We start from the raw sequence: 14,643 nt of genomic DNA, 5'->3' as shown, positions 1-14,643 counted from the left end.
CATTTTCAAAAGGTGTAAAGGGGAATGTTTTATTGGCCATTATCACAATAACACCTGATACTGTTGGGTAACAGGAGTCAAACGTACTTTTTATGTACCTTCAGTGTAGACGGGCTGAGAGACTATTTAGAGAATCGACGTAAACAAGCCATTTATTATTGTTTAACACAGAGTTAATGACCCAGGACTTCCTCAAAACTATCCTCATGCGTGATACGATCTCTGTGACACCAACTTTAAATCGACTCAACGAGATAGTCACAGCTGTTTAAAGACGCAACTTTTTCCTTTTCTTTTTTCACTGCGACTCAGCAGGTAGGCAGCAATTCAAACCCACACACCTTTAAAGGACTGAAACTTATGCTTGCGATTAAAGCATTCAGTCAGTATGTGTCTAGGATAAAGAACGTGAAGGAAAAAATGTAATTCTTGAGTAAATCATTCATGGTTTTTTTTTTGTTTTGCATAAGGTCAAAACTAACATGACAACTGAATGTCTGGGTGCACACAGGAAGCAGCGATTTGATTAAGTAACTGCTGAGTCAAAGCAGACTTCACAAGTCAACATGCATCACCAAACACAGCAACAGGTTTCGCACACTAGACAGCATTTATGAACTCGCTCAGGAGTCAATGTTGTGTTAGAGGAGGGTTTCAAAATGGACTGACATGCGGCCGTAAAATACAGCACATGTCCAATTAAGAACACCGTGATATTTTGTGGATTTGATTCTCTGTAAATATTACAGGGCAAACTGATGAGTAGTACGACCTGCTCCCTGTGCTACCACTTTCAACTGGAAACGCCTAAACCTGCTCAACCACCACTTTATCAGCGTGCACTGTATCGTGACACAAGGATTATTTACTCGCTGAGATCAAAGGAACAAAACTGTCCCATGTTTAGGACTTGTATGTCCCAAAAAAAATGAAAAAAAAATTGGGAGGGAAAAAGGATCCATTTTGCCCAAAACCAGGACCATGTGCTCGTTATCTGAAGCAGGCTGTCTAAAAGACGGACTTAAAAAGTCTAAAATAGACCAAAGACATAAGAAACTAACTCAAGCCTAAACAAGGCTGCACTAACCACAGACAGAGAGTGGGGATGACATTTGGGGCAGTTAGCAGACGCTCTTTTCCAGAATGACTTCCAGTAAGTGCAACAGGAGAATGAGCTCAAATCCCTGTATCACTGACGTAACAAGCAGCTAATATAGAGCAATGAAACAGACGAAACAATGTGCCCAGGCAGTAAAGTAAGTTCAAAACAATTGTGTCCTTGGGATATGAGCAAAACAAGAGACCTGGTAATTAAGAAGTGCTAGCTCCCGAGCTTTGAGCCAAGAGAGCCAGAAGCCTTGCAAAAAGGTTTTTCCTTTAAATAAACTATCCGTGACAAATGGATGTTTTCCTTTATCCGAACTGCAGGCAGGGTTGAGATGAATAACAGCTGATTGCTTTAATAGATGTTATCTTTTCCTGCTTATTTGGAACGGCGCAAGTCAGATCACGTTCATAAATAAATGGGAAGGGGAGTCAAAAATAAATAAATCGGGAGTCCTTGACATTTTGAAATCACATCAGATTTCCCCAGGTTTCACCAGTGTGGCATCAGCTATATCACAAAGACTGGATTATTTCGGAGAAATCTTAATTTGTAGGTACGGACACGGTAATTACACTTCACCTGTGATGACGTAAACTATAATAATCTGAGCAAGGCTTTCCATGTCTAATTGTCTGACACGTCAAAATACAAAAAAAAAAAAACAAAACACAGATACACAAAGAAAAAAGCTGATAAAGGAACTAAGGACTGAAAAAAGGGAATAAAGTAATTGTTTTGATTTTAAAACAATAGCTTTACTTCAGTCACTTCAGTAATAAATAACAGTTTGTCTCTTAACCGAGTTTATTATTCAGCTCAACTGTTTTTCACTTCCTTAAACATGTCTGAAATAGGCAACAAGTTTGTGAATGATTATCTTAGTTTCTCGTATGTTAATATAGAATCCAACCACATTTTTTTCTAAGAGAGAGTAATAACAGGCCGGGACAAACTAAAATCCCTCTTTTGCATTCACTCGTTGCTTCATATCACACAAAGAAACAGGACAGCGTGCACAGAGCGAGGACCACATCAGTCTGCACCAGAGGGAGAGAGACGGCCGCAAATGAGCAGGGATTATTCCGCGCGTTCCCTTCACCTGTGATGAATTTCAGCTGATAGCGTAAAGCACATTAAACACCTCATCTGACACTTGTACCGTATTACCTAGAGGAGGAAGTTTTACAAACTTTAGTCAATACTGCGGAGGCCTTCCTGTTGATGAATGGGCTTCTTATCTAGCTTAGGTGAGATTATTGACTTGACCGTGTAAAATTCACAGCCCCATCAGGTTTGAGCAACTTCTCCAGCTCTTGAACAACTCTCTGCAATAATGTCTACGTTCCAATTTTTAACTAACTAATAGATGAAGAAAAACGTTGATAACAACAATTAAAATGCCTTTAAAGACAATTACAGCGTACGATAAACATTTCCGCGGCTCCGTCTTTTCAGAATCCCCCCTCGACTTTGACGCAGCAAAATCAATTGTGCACGTACCAATGAAAAAGTAAAATGTTCCCCCAGAAAAGCAGCTTGAACCGGGACGAAATCTCCTTTTAGTTCTAACTGGCCTTCTTCCCCCCCACTGGTAATGCTGCACTACTTTGAAAACGACCAAAGACAAATGCATGGCAGCCCACAAAATCACTACAGTTGTTCCTCACGTCTTACAGAACATCAAACCATCAATAAAACACAGGAGATACATTCCAGCTAGTTGAACAGGACATTTCAGACTTCCCTCACTCCATGTGTTCTCTCTCTCTCCCTCTCTCATTCTCTCCCTCTCTCTCCCAAAACTTTCTCTCTTCCCAGTTCCACCGCAGAGACTTCACATATTGCAGCCATATGAATGAGCCATGGCTGCTCATACAGACACACACAGGAAAAAAGTGCTGTGCTATCTCTCCCCTCATTCACTTACTCTCTCACACACACTCTCTCACACACACACACAGGAAAGAGTTTTACAAGCAGAGGTTCACTTTAGGAAGTCGTCAACTGTTTTGACGTTTAATAGGAGCAGCGAACAAGGCCATACGATACAATAATATCCAGTGTCTGGAAACAAGAACAATTTCTTAAAAAGTAATAAAGCTACTCTGATAAAGTGAAGTCCTTTTTTTTTTATTATTTTATAGAAACTTGTTAAAACTTTATTAAAGTTTAATAAAAGGGATATTGTATGCATTATATCTTTGGAAGTAAAGAAAAGAGTTAAGAGAGACGATGAGCAGGCCGGAGTGTGTCACATCTATAAAAACATCGACGGTCGTGATGGACATAAAACACGTCGTCTGAAAACTGCTCAGAAATTAGGCAACTATTTTTAATGATAGTTTTTTTTAATGGTTTGCTCATAAAAGCGTCTTAAAAGCGACAATAAGTATCAGACTCATCATCCATGACAAACATTTAAATAACAAATTGATAAAAAGAAATGAAAACAATATATTTGTATTGTAAAAACATAAATAATTAACGTGAATTTGTGGAACTATTAATAATTAAATAATGATGCATATATCATAGTAGATAAGTAACTTTTATTTTGACATATATTCAAAGCTTCTATAGTGTAAAATGATTTAACTTTTGACGGCGTTTTAGTGATTATGAAAGATGTTTTTTTTTTCTTCTTTTCAAAGATGTAATAGAAATCTTTTGTCATCATCGTAAATCTAACAGACGGCGTACGGCTTACACTCCTGTCTGTCCCTGAAGTTAAATTCACTCAAGTTATGGTGCTTGAATATCTACTCCTGTGTTTACAGCTCCAGGGTTAAGATTTGTGTTACAACGCTGCCTTTAAAACTTGGGAGAGTAAACTTTAAACCTTAAACGTCCCATGAATCACTTTGTTCGTAGGAGATATTTTCTGTAGTGACAATCCACGCACTTACATGAGCTGAAGAAGAGACATGTATGACTTTTCTCGGCGGCTGCAAAACTGGCAAAAGTTGCACGAAAAACTATTTGGCAGAAGAAGAAGAAAACTTTAAGTTTCTTTAAGTGCAATAAAAAAAAGTAAATGCATAACTCCTGGTGATTTCTAAGCTGGAGGTGTACGCTTTAAATTAATGAATAAATGAGAATATTAATTACTTTGTAAACCAGTGGGAGCTGTGGACAGGTGTGTGGGGGTCACAGTGAAGTCCTCACTGGCCTGTTCTGCTTTAAAAACTGTCCTGAGGTTATCTGCTGGATAAAAGTCAGTCCACACATAGAAGCGGCTCTTTGGGGGCCAGATTTGGAAGAACTGTGAAGGACTATGTTAAAAGGCTTCCTAGCAGTGTGTGCCTCATTGTGCTGGCTGCACATACTCTGCTCTCCCCTCAGAGTTGTCATGCCTACCCAGCTCCCTTATCTCAAAGGAACATCACAGTTTCTTACGACAAGAAGGAGGAGGAGGAGGAGGAGGGGGGGGGGAGAGAGAGGAAGAAGAAGGGGGGTAAACTTTTTCAAAGTCGAGTGGAAATGCATCTCAGGCTTCCCGGCATCACTCAGGAAAAGTTCAACAACAACAACAAACAAACAAATAAATGAGCATAAATGCTGCAGTGAGTGCTTGCTCTCCGTTAAAGTTGATAAAGAGGATGATGTCCCCTTTACGACAATTCACATCCACCATGCGCCTCTCGTGCTTCCCAACAATGAAAGAGGTGCAAAAAACAGCGCCACATCGGCTGTAAAGCACCTAATAAACACACACTCTTTGATCCAGAGTCACACCACTTTTAGCAGCGAACAAACTTTTTTAACAGCATTTCAAGCTTGTTTTCAACGTTTCAAAACCGCTTTTCCTCCACTGCGACGTGCGTCACATTCGGCAGCAGCAAGAAAGCACAACTTTTTAACTTATCAAGCTTGTGTGCGGAAAAAGTTATCAATGAAAACGTCTAAAAGGCAGCGACAGTGTGGACGCAGAGACAGTCCGGGTCACCGGCTTCCTCCGCTCACTCGGGATGCTTCTTAGTGTCAAAACCCAAAAAAATAAACAAACAAATAAATAAACAAACAAAAAGACAAGAAACAAAAACTTGACAAACCTACTTGAGGCGACTTTCCACGTCCTTGCTGCTGCTGCCTTCAACAAAGTCAGCCTTTAAATCAAAGCAGTAGCCGTTCCCTTGCAGTAGCCCCCCAATTGGTATTTGTGTAGCGTTTGTGTGTCCTAACCTAAATGTGAATTGCCATGTGAATTCAAAGCGGTGCTGCTCTTTTCTTTTTTTTCCCCCACACTCACTCTCTCTCCCTCTCTCTCTTTCCTCCCTCTCATTCAGTGAATCCCTCTTTTCCTGACCGACGCTGCTGCTGCTGCTGCTGCTGCTCAGGCCGTTAGTTACATAAGACGCAAAGCGACTGCTGTCCGTCGTAAAACCACCAACGGCTAGCGAACAGCGATATTTGTCCCTTGAACGCAGCACTCACTCACACACATACACACACTCACTCGCCGATATGAGCTTCGGCTTCTTCTTCTTCAGCCTCTGGAGGCGAACAAATCTCATCTCGCCACTTGTCCGACACACACACAGAGACAGCGTGCATTTTCGCGACTTCTCCGACTCTAAAGCCGAGAACCCTTTCTCTCTCTCTCTCTCTCCGTTTAAACTCCAACTCCAGAAAGAGCAGCGGTGTGCGTTAAGTGTTTCCTTTTGGAGCAGCTTACCTGTTGATCAAAAATAAGCATTAGCCTCTTTTCTCTCTCTGTGTGTGTCTCTGTTAAGATGGTGGCAGGCTGGCTGGGTGGCTGATGGCTGGCTGCTTCGTCTCTTTGAGGGTTTTTTTGTTTGTTGATGATGTCGGACGGTGTGACTGTGTCTTGGCTGTTTTCCCTCTTTGGTCTGGGATGGACAGAGAGATAGTTCAAGCTTTACGGCAGCACATTAAACTAGACTAATAGCGACTGAATGGTGGGTGAGTTTGGCTCTGCTGTTCCGCTGTTACAGTATGTTGTTATTCAGCCGCAGCGAAACCAAAGCAGAGCATCTCTTTTATCTCATATTTCTTTTTCTTTTTTTTTGGTTTAGACGAGTGTTATCGCTTTGCTGTGACAGCCAGGACCTCTGTCTGTCTGCCTCTCTGTCTCTCTCTCTGTATGTCTGTACGTTGTGGACATTACGTCAGAGGAGGAAGACACAGCAGCTCTATTAATATCAAGAAGCCACCCGAAGACTGACTCTTAAAGTGACACGCACTGTAATCTCACTTATTTACACTGTTCATACTCAACCAGCAACATTAGCTCTTAAAGTAACATACATCCTCAAAAACAACTCCAGTGTGATAAGCAGAGGTGGGGAAGAGTACTGAAATGTTATACTTAAGTAAAAGTACCACTATTTTCATAACATTTTACTTAAGTAAAGGTAAAAGTACTGGTCCACAATGTATTCAAGTTAAAGTAAAATGTACCTAAAAGTTACTTAGTTTTTTAACAAGGTTGGGGTTCTGTCTTGTGTAGCAAAAAGGACAAGGGGACCCAAATCCCACATTAATTGTTTTTTTAATTAAAGGCAAACCTTTACAAATTAAAGTGCTGACAAAATTAAATCAGTCAAAATGGGTCAAAGGTTAAAAATGCTTCAACTTTCTCACTCACTCATTAAGTCATTAAGGGACCTTAATTAACGCCAATTCACCTGTCCTCATCATTCACTGCCAGTTTCCGGTGCTTGATTTATTATTGTTTTACTCAGTAACAAATGTGATTTAAAATAAAAAAAAAAAAAGTACAGTACTTCCATAAAACATACTTAGTAAAATTTGTTAAAGTTAGTTAGTAAAAAGTGTCACAAAATGATCACAGTATTGTCCGGATCATGGCAATTTGTAATAATAATCCATCCATCCATCTTGTACCACTTTATCCTCCACTTGAGTGTCGCAGGGGGTTGCTGTGCTAATTTGAGCTGACATAGGGTGAAAGTTGTGGGTCACACCCTGGACAGGTCGCCAGTCCATCACAGGGACACATAGAGACAGACAACCATTCACTTTCACACTCACACCTACAGTCGATGTAAGTGTCCAATTTGCCTAATCCCCAAATCTGCATGTTTTTGGACTGTGGGAGAAAACCAGAGAAACCTCCCATCATCCTCCTCTTGCTTACATATAGTTCACACACTGGTAGAATGAAATTAGATCAAGAGATAAAGTGACACTAATCATTATTTATATATATTTTTCATTATTAATAAAGATCATGTAGAGTAAGTTCTGTTTCCATGTGGATAAGATCTAAATCCATTACTCAGCCAAACATAAAGTGAACTGACTCCTGGAGTTTGACACGCAGCAGTGGTGTGAGCACAGACATCTGAGGGGGGCGGGGGGGCGGAAGCTCAAGTGAAAAAAAAACTGCAGTCTCCTCAATATTATTTATTGTAAAAAATAAATAACGTTGCAGTGGCACATCTTCTACTTACTAACACTCAGATGCAGATGTTTAATAATCCTCCTCAGCAGGTTTCTACAAAATGACTGTGTACAAAAATGATATTACAAGATTTTTTTGGGCATGTTTTTTTATTAGAAATTGAAGCTACGGGCAGCATAAATAAAAAATAAAAAACCTGGTCAGAGGGCAAAAGGGCAGGTGATTACAACCTGGGATGTAACTGTGCACACACACAGACTGTTTAATTGCAAAACCTAAAAATAAAATCATAAATTAGGCAGTTATGTCTCGCAATGTTTAAAGACAAGAGGGTCATTATGAATTCTAATTTATGCAAAAACACATTCTATTACAATTTAACACATTTTCAATATTAATGGTCAAATCTAACTAACACGAACTAAACCAAATAATCTGCTTCATTATTCACGGTAAGTGTTTAAAATGGAAATCAATCTTTCACAGCCTCAAACTACACAAGGCCCTCTGGTTAACCAAACGCATATCTTAAATAAAAACCTTTAGGAAATATAATGTGTAAAATATAAATTCACTCTGTGATTTGAAGCAGTCTCCCCTGTAGGATCAGAGGTCCATACATATATTAATAATAATTCCTATCACTACCTCGTCGACCACAGGGCAAATGAATGGCTCTATAATGAACTATGTAGGTACAGCAACTTCTAAGTCAACGGAACTTTCTCTCATCTTTCACTTTCCACAGACAGCACAGGATTTGAGTTGAATATTTTATTTCATTTAATGGATGGTTTTGTTGAAGCGACTTTACAGTGTTATTAGTGTTTGCATATGTTTAAGATGAAGTGGATGTTGTTCTGTTTACTGTTGCATAATCAGCCAGGCATTCTAATTTGGAATAGTGGCCTTAATGCAGAAATAATCAAAGAATAGTTGACAGGAATGTTGTGTGGAACTGGGTGACATGAATGATGAATAATGAATATGCCCTTGTTAGCTCTGTATGAAATCCAGGCTTAGTTTCTCACTTTCTCCTCCACAGTCCTTTCTCTCATTCCTCATGGGAAAGAAGGGACTGTGAACTTTTTATTCCTTTTTTATTTAATTTTTTTTAAACACTGTCCTTCAAAAGCCAAAGGTAAGAATGTTTTTGCTAACAAAGGCAATCCAGAAGCCTCCAGGCATACACACTGCTGGATCCACCACATCCTGAGTGGTGCAGGCTTTGGATAGACTACAGAGAAAGACTCACATCAGGGAAATAATGCACCTGCCACCTGCTTCAGGTCTTATAAAACCTCCCATTGATTCATTTTTGAAATTTTCCATTTCCTCGCCTGCCCACATTATTTTCTCGATTTCTTAAAATCTTTTCTCAAGACAGAGATTGTGTACCAATCCCATAGTTGCCTTCCCTCTTCTTATTTTTTGCCACAGACAATAGTTGATCATCTTTTGCTTCTTGTACTCAACATATGGTGTGTAGCAGTAGGATCTCCCCAGTTCCCAAGCATGTTTGGGGAACATGTTGGCCTTCATATAGCAGAAAATATGACTTTTTTCTTCTTTGTTTGCATAGTAAGTAGGGCTGCAATGATTATTCACTTATTAAATTTATTGTCAACTATTGTGATAACCGATTTATCAGTTTTAGTTTTTTGTTTTTTTTAAATAATTAAAACAAGCTTTCATTTTGGTTTGTGGACAAAACAAGAACATGAACATAACCATGAGTTGCGGCCCTTATAGTCAGCTTCTGTTTCAAAATGTGAAACGCAGCCTCCATCTGGCAAGGTCCTTGCCCAAAGCACATATCAAAACTGCGAAAACCATACCATTCACATTTTTTTTTATTTTAAAGTGATTATACACTTATACAAACATACTTAGGGCTAGTATGTTCAATTTATTCCTATTAATCCTCCTAAATGTTACATACTGGACCTCTGAGATGACACATCTGCTTGCATTTTCTGTTTGTCACGTTGTATGTGTTAAGTTGTCAAAGCTCCCTCTATAAAGATGGTACAGTATATTCTTTTGCCTTAATGAGTAAATTGAAATGTAAGATGAACATAAGCCACTTTGTAGAACTACTTTATTATTGTAGTGTGCAGTGGCTCCCACAAATGTTCGTCCTGCAAAAACAGTATTTTACAAATGAAATGTATGACAGATGCATGGCAGAGAGAGAGAGAGTGGGAGAGAGAGAGAGAGAGAGAGAAGGGCGGTGGGTTTTTGAGCAAAGGAGTAATAATCCCTTACTGGTGGGCAAGGAGTGAATTGCAGAGGGTTGACACTTGACCACAGAAACAATAAAGACTGCATGGAAAAAAAGGGGCTTACATTCCTAATAGTTGTGCATGATTTGTAGTAAATGAACTAAAGCGGGCTCAAATGTCAGGAGTAATGTACAGCAGCATTCGCAGAAGCAGCCAAAGAAAAGTACTACATATGTCTTGCAAATAACAAGGTCAGCGTAAACGAAAAGCTCTGCTTGTACCGTCTGAAATACAAATAGTGAGTGTCCTCTGCAGTCTTACATCAAGCCTGCAGTAAGTCTGTAAGCCAACTCTGCCAACTTTGGATGTCGCTGACCTTAATCAAAGAATAAAAAGAGGGTGACGAACAAGTGTGTATAACAACAAACCACATCCCGCTATTCAGCAATATGCATAATCCGTGTGAGAACAGAAGCTTTTGACTCAGCAGTTCTAGAGAATCTTTATTCTGTAAGCAGTAAATACTTTTTGTTTCATGTGTTGAAACGCAATCCTTACAAATCCAGATAATAAAAAAACAAACAGATTGTAACAATGGCAAGCAATATGTGAAAGGACAAGATCGTGTTATTTGCAGTTTTTAATAAATAAGCATATAAAAATGTCACCTTTGTTATTTCAAAAAACATAGAAACCACTGAAGGCTGAGACTGCCATGATGATATGATGAAAGTGACATTAAAATAACAAGTTTTAATATGTTATTTTCTTAAATTATGATCACACTTCATAGAAGAAGACCAGTGAATGGACGGACACGAAGATGCTTCCCAGCTGCACAGAGGAAATATATCAACTTAAAAAGAAAGAGACTGAAATATATATAACTAACTGGAGAACAGACGTGCAGATTCTACACATGTCAATAAAAGTCATGAATGATACACATCTTTCAAGTATTTTATACCGTAGTGTAGAAAGCTGTGTAACATTTACTTTCTTCTTTGTTCCTATAAACATTTTACTCACTCTGTTTCTCATAAAGCAGATTCTGCCACACTGTGCTTAGTTTCTTACATTTCGTTTTCCCGTTTTGTTCGTTCCCTCTCTGCACAAGGGGCTGCATGTTGATTTTTTTTGTACTCAGTCATTGTACGTGAAGCTCTCTGGCAGACAGCTGCCCTGTGGACAGGCACTTACTTAGACAAAAAGGTTCCTGCGGTCATTTGTCTTCTGTGATTGTGGCTGTTGATTCAGAGCATGTTTTAGATCATTTTTCTGTCTTTTAAAATGGTTCATTTCCATGGGATCTATTGAGGTTTAGCTGCAGGAAAGTCTGAGTGTAACAAAGTCGCATGGTTTGACACAAATTCTGGACATTGCTTTTACTCAGCCCACTGAGTCGCCAGGCTGTCCAACCCTTATGTCCAGCATTTTCCACATTAGACTCACTGTTGTAAAACATGAAACCAACTCATATTTCTGTTTGCCAAGGTAACCTCTTCTTTTGTTTTCAAAGTTGCATAATCTATTCATATAAATGGCCCTCAATTTCCCACTGGAATGGAATCAATTGGTTGTTCAACACATTATTACCTGATTCTCACAGTGATAATCATCTGTAACCTTGGCATCAGAAAACAGCGAGCTACAAAATCATGGGAACATGTCGAAATAAAAGTCAAAGAAATGCACACATATTTGTGGTGTCCTCAAAGAAACACATCATCCTTCAACTTGTCAGAGACAATTAAAATCACCACAAGAGATAACAAAGTTTTCACCCAACATAACATCCCATCTCTCTTCTATTTATGCATTGAATTAACCTAAAACAACCATTTGTGTAAACCGAGACTTGTGTTCCAATGTATAAAGAAAGGTCATTATTTCCATCATTAAGTCAGTCACTGCAGTGAGAAAGTGAAGGATTGCAGTCAAGTTATCTGCCAACCCTGCAACTTTAACTAAGCTTTCCCAAAGCAAGATTCACTTTCATGTTCTATTCTTGCCAAGTGCTTTATCTTGGAGCTGGGTTAGACCCAGAGACCACAGAGTTTAGCCAGAAAAAAAGATGACTATTCCCCATGGTGGTCCAGCTGAGAGACTGCAGCCAGGATTGTGACCACAACCATCACAATCAATGGAAGGAATGAGCCAAAAACCCATAGTTGCAATTCTATGCAACTGTGCCTTATCGCCACAGACAAGCGAGATATTTGATGTTGCAGGGATGAAATAAGTAAGTCAGTTAAGCCAGTCAACATGTGAAGGAAAATCTTACATCATTTATGTCTGAATATGCAATAAAGTCTGCAAGATGTAAAGGATTGCAACTCAAGACTCAAAATCAGACTTGTCATCTCGCATGTGCTTGCCCTTCAATGGATAATGCAGGTTTTCTGACTCGGTTCCACCGGGCCTTTACTGAAAGATGGCTATCAGATGAGATTACACAATCTGTGAGCCTGAGCTCTGGTAAAAAATAAGCCTTTACTCAAAGTGAGGAGTTGTCGTAGTGTCTACATCCAGGCGAGTTTTCGATGTAGAACATGTACATCTTTAGCTTTCAGACTGAACTCTGGAGATTATGCAGAGGGACGGCTTGTCAACACAAATGTCCCTAGAATGCACTAGACTGATTCTGTATAATCTCCAGTTAATGAGCTCATGTGAGAACACAGCAGGAGAAACGCCAGAGAATCCACAGCAACTCAATGAGCAGGTGTCCCACTTCCTGCACGCTCAAGCCCAGTCACCATCCCTCACCTGGATGCTCCTGAAATCCTCCTGCTGTTGGGAATGCAGCTCATCCAGACCACATGAACAGCAAACTCCAGAGAACGTCCAGACCCATAATTTCATGTCCGACAACAGCTTTGGATAATGAAATGCCACTGAAAGATTTAGGAGGTCCAGTGGTGAAGCTGCTATTCATCAAGAACTGGCCCTGGAGGTGATTAGATATCCACATCAAGTCTACATATCGTTGAAAGAGATGTGCCATATTGTGGTGGCATTAAAAAGCTATGGTTGGCGGTGAATACCTCAACACAAAAAGAATGCATCATGGATATTTAAGTTTGTGCTTTTGGTAAAGGATACAAAAAAAGCCAGGTCCTTAATCCATAATAGTCATAATATGAAGAACACGGCCATGAGGAGGTGACAGAGATAATAGTAGGTAATAAAAACTAGCAAACAACAAAAACAAAAAAGAAAAGGAAGCTGTAACAGACGTAATATTTGATGTTTTGCAGTTTTATTTTGCCAGTGTTACAACAGCAGGTTGAGCCGTCGCGTTAGCCGTCACCAAGCTGAAGTCAGGAAGATGCACAGCTTGCATGAGTGAGAAATATAGTGACAGTTACAACGTGAGTGGAAGTGTGAGCTGGAAATGGGGTCCTGTAATGAGTTACCTTATCATTCTGCTGGCCACTGAAGCCTGTGGTATTGCTGCTATCACCCTGATCCTGATTGGGTGTCCATGAAAATGAACACCGGTTTACTGTGAGTGCAGGCACATGCAGAAATGAGTGGCCGCTGAGCATTTACAGCACTGTCAGGAGATGAAGCTAGAATGTGCTTCCCTGGACCCTACCAAGTGCTTTCAAGCCAAATCTGGATGTGCAGATGGACTTCATCACCAAAAGCCTCTCACAGCATCACACCGGTCCTCCTCCAGTGCAGGAGAGCGGAGAGGGAAAGCATTTAAATTATATTTCTGGGGTCAGCATAACACTGGAAATGAAAGAGGCCAAGATGGCTGATTCATGTGTGCAGCAGGACACCCAACTCCTGCGAAATCATTCGAGAGAAAATCAGATCAGTCCCCTGATGGAACCAAATGCTGCCTTCCCTGAGGTGAACATGATGAGTCTGCCTTCACACACGGTGCAGTGTGAGAGGTTGTTAAAGAGGACATTACACCTGAGGTTGGTGAAATGTTAAGCCGTGTTTCCACTGAGTGGAGCGGTTTGGTACGATACGGTATGTCTTTACGTATCAATTAGCAATAGTACAACTGGCCCCAACCGTTCCATTTTTTTGATACTCTTCCCTTGGGGTACCAGAGTAATGGTACGGTACGGGTGGAGTGACCGGTGTTTCTTCAACGCTCGCAGTCTATTCTCATACAGAGCGTGATGTCTTGTTGTACCAATGCGACGACAACGAACAGCCACATTGTCCTCCATTATTGTCTGTTGTGTTGTTTGTTGTGTTACGTTCAATGTCATTGTTTGTTGTCGTTGCATTGGTACAACGTCACTCTCGCTGGCGCAGCCGTCAGGCAAAGCGCACACCACGCCTACCAAGAAAAGGTACCGTACTAAGTCGAAACGCAAGCCTGACCGAGGGCTTTACCGTTCCAAAACGTATCGTACTGCACCAAACCGAACTGTACCATGATGGAAACAAGTCACCGCACACAGAAAGTGATTTTTTTTATATGTCAAAACAGAAATACACTGTGCTAGTAAAGTGAGGTGGTTGCAGACAGGTTGGCGTATGACTGAAAACACAAAGAAGGACCCACGAAATGTTTCAGAAGTGAATTCTAAACACCTGCCCCTGCTCTGCTGCAGTATACACAGACGCTCCCTCAGTCGGGTCTGATTGTCTTCATTCACAGTGCACAGATAATGTTACATTGTTTCTGCAAAACATCACCAAAAGCTATACAATGCATTTTTGAATTTACCCCCCTTGAGGAATTGAGAAAAACAGCGCTGTTCACATGACGTACGCTGACGTGATCTCGCACCACCGCCTCTGCTGAACATCCAGGTTTTTAGCAATAGATTCCACTCGTGAGACATTTTCTTGCAGTTGCAGCCGTCCCACTTTGCTGGCACAATGCTGCTGTTGTGTTACCTCCTTGCCTCCGTCAGTCTTGACGTAAAACTAATCCCGTCCTGTGG

At 40.3% G+C, this 14,643-nt stretch overlaps 1 protein-coding gene across 4 annotated transcripts in view; it reads right to left on the bottom strand.

The window, feature by feature from the left end:
• The window catches only part of trps1 (trichorhinophalangeal syndrome I), a 108,462-nt gene extending 102,253 nt beyond the window's left edge, over window positions 1-6,209 (bottom strand). Inside the window, exon 1 of one of the 4 annotated variants that reach the window (XM_058618869.1) lies at window positions 5,784-6,209. The gene's annotated coding sequence lies outside the window, so the exon portion shown is untranslated. Of the gene's footprint in view, window positions 1-5,160; window positions 5,719-5,783 lie in introns of those variants that run through there. The other 3 variants (XM_058618871.1, XM_058618868.1, XM_058618870.1) reach the window with 3 other exon arrangements.
• Between the last annotated feature and the right edge of the window lie 8,434 nt (window positions 6,210-14,643).

The sequence above is a fragment of the Solea solea genome, chromosome 20, assembly GCF_958295425.1.
Source record: "Solea solea chromosome 20, fSolSol10.1, whole genome shotgun sequence".
NCBI classification, from domain to species: domain Eukaryota; kingdom Metazoa; phylum Chordata; class Actinopteri; order Pleuronectiformes; family Soleidae; genus Solea; species Solea solea.
The sequence above is the reverse complement of the archived record's forward strand: the minus strand, read 5'-3'. Positions and strand labels throughout refer to the sequence as shown.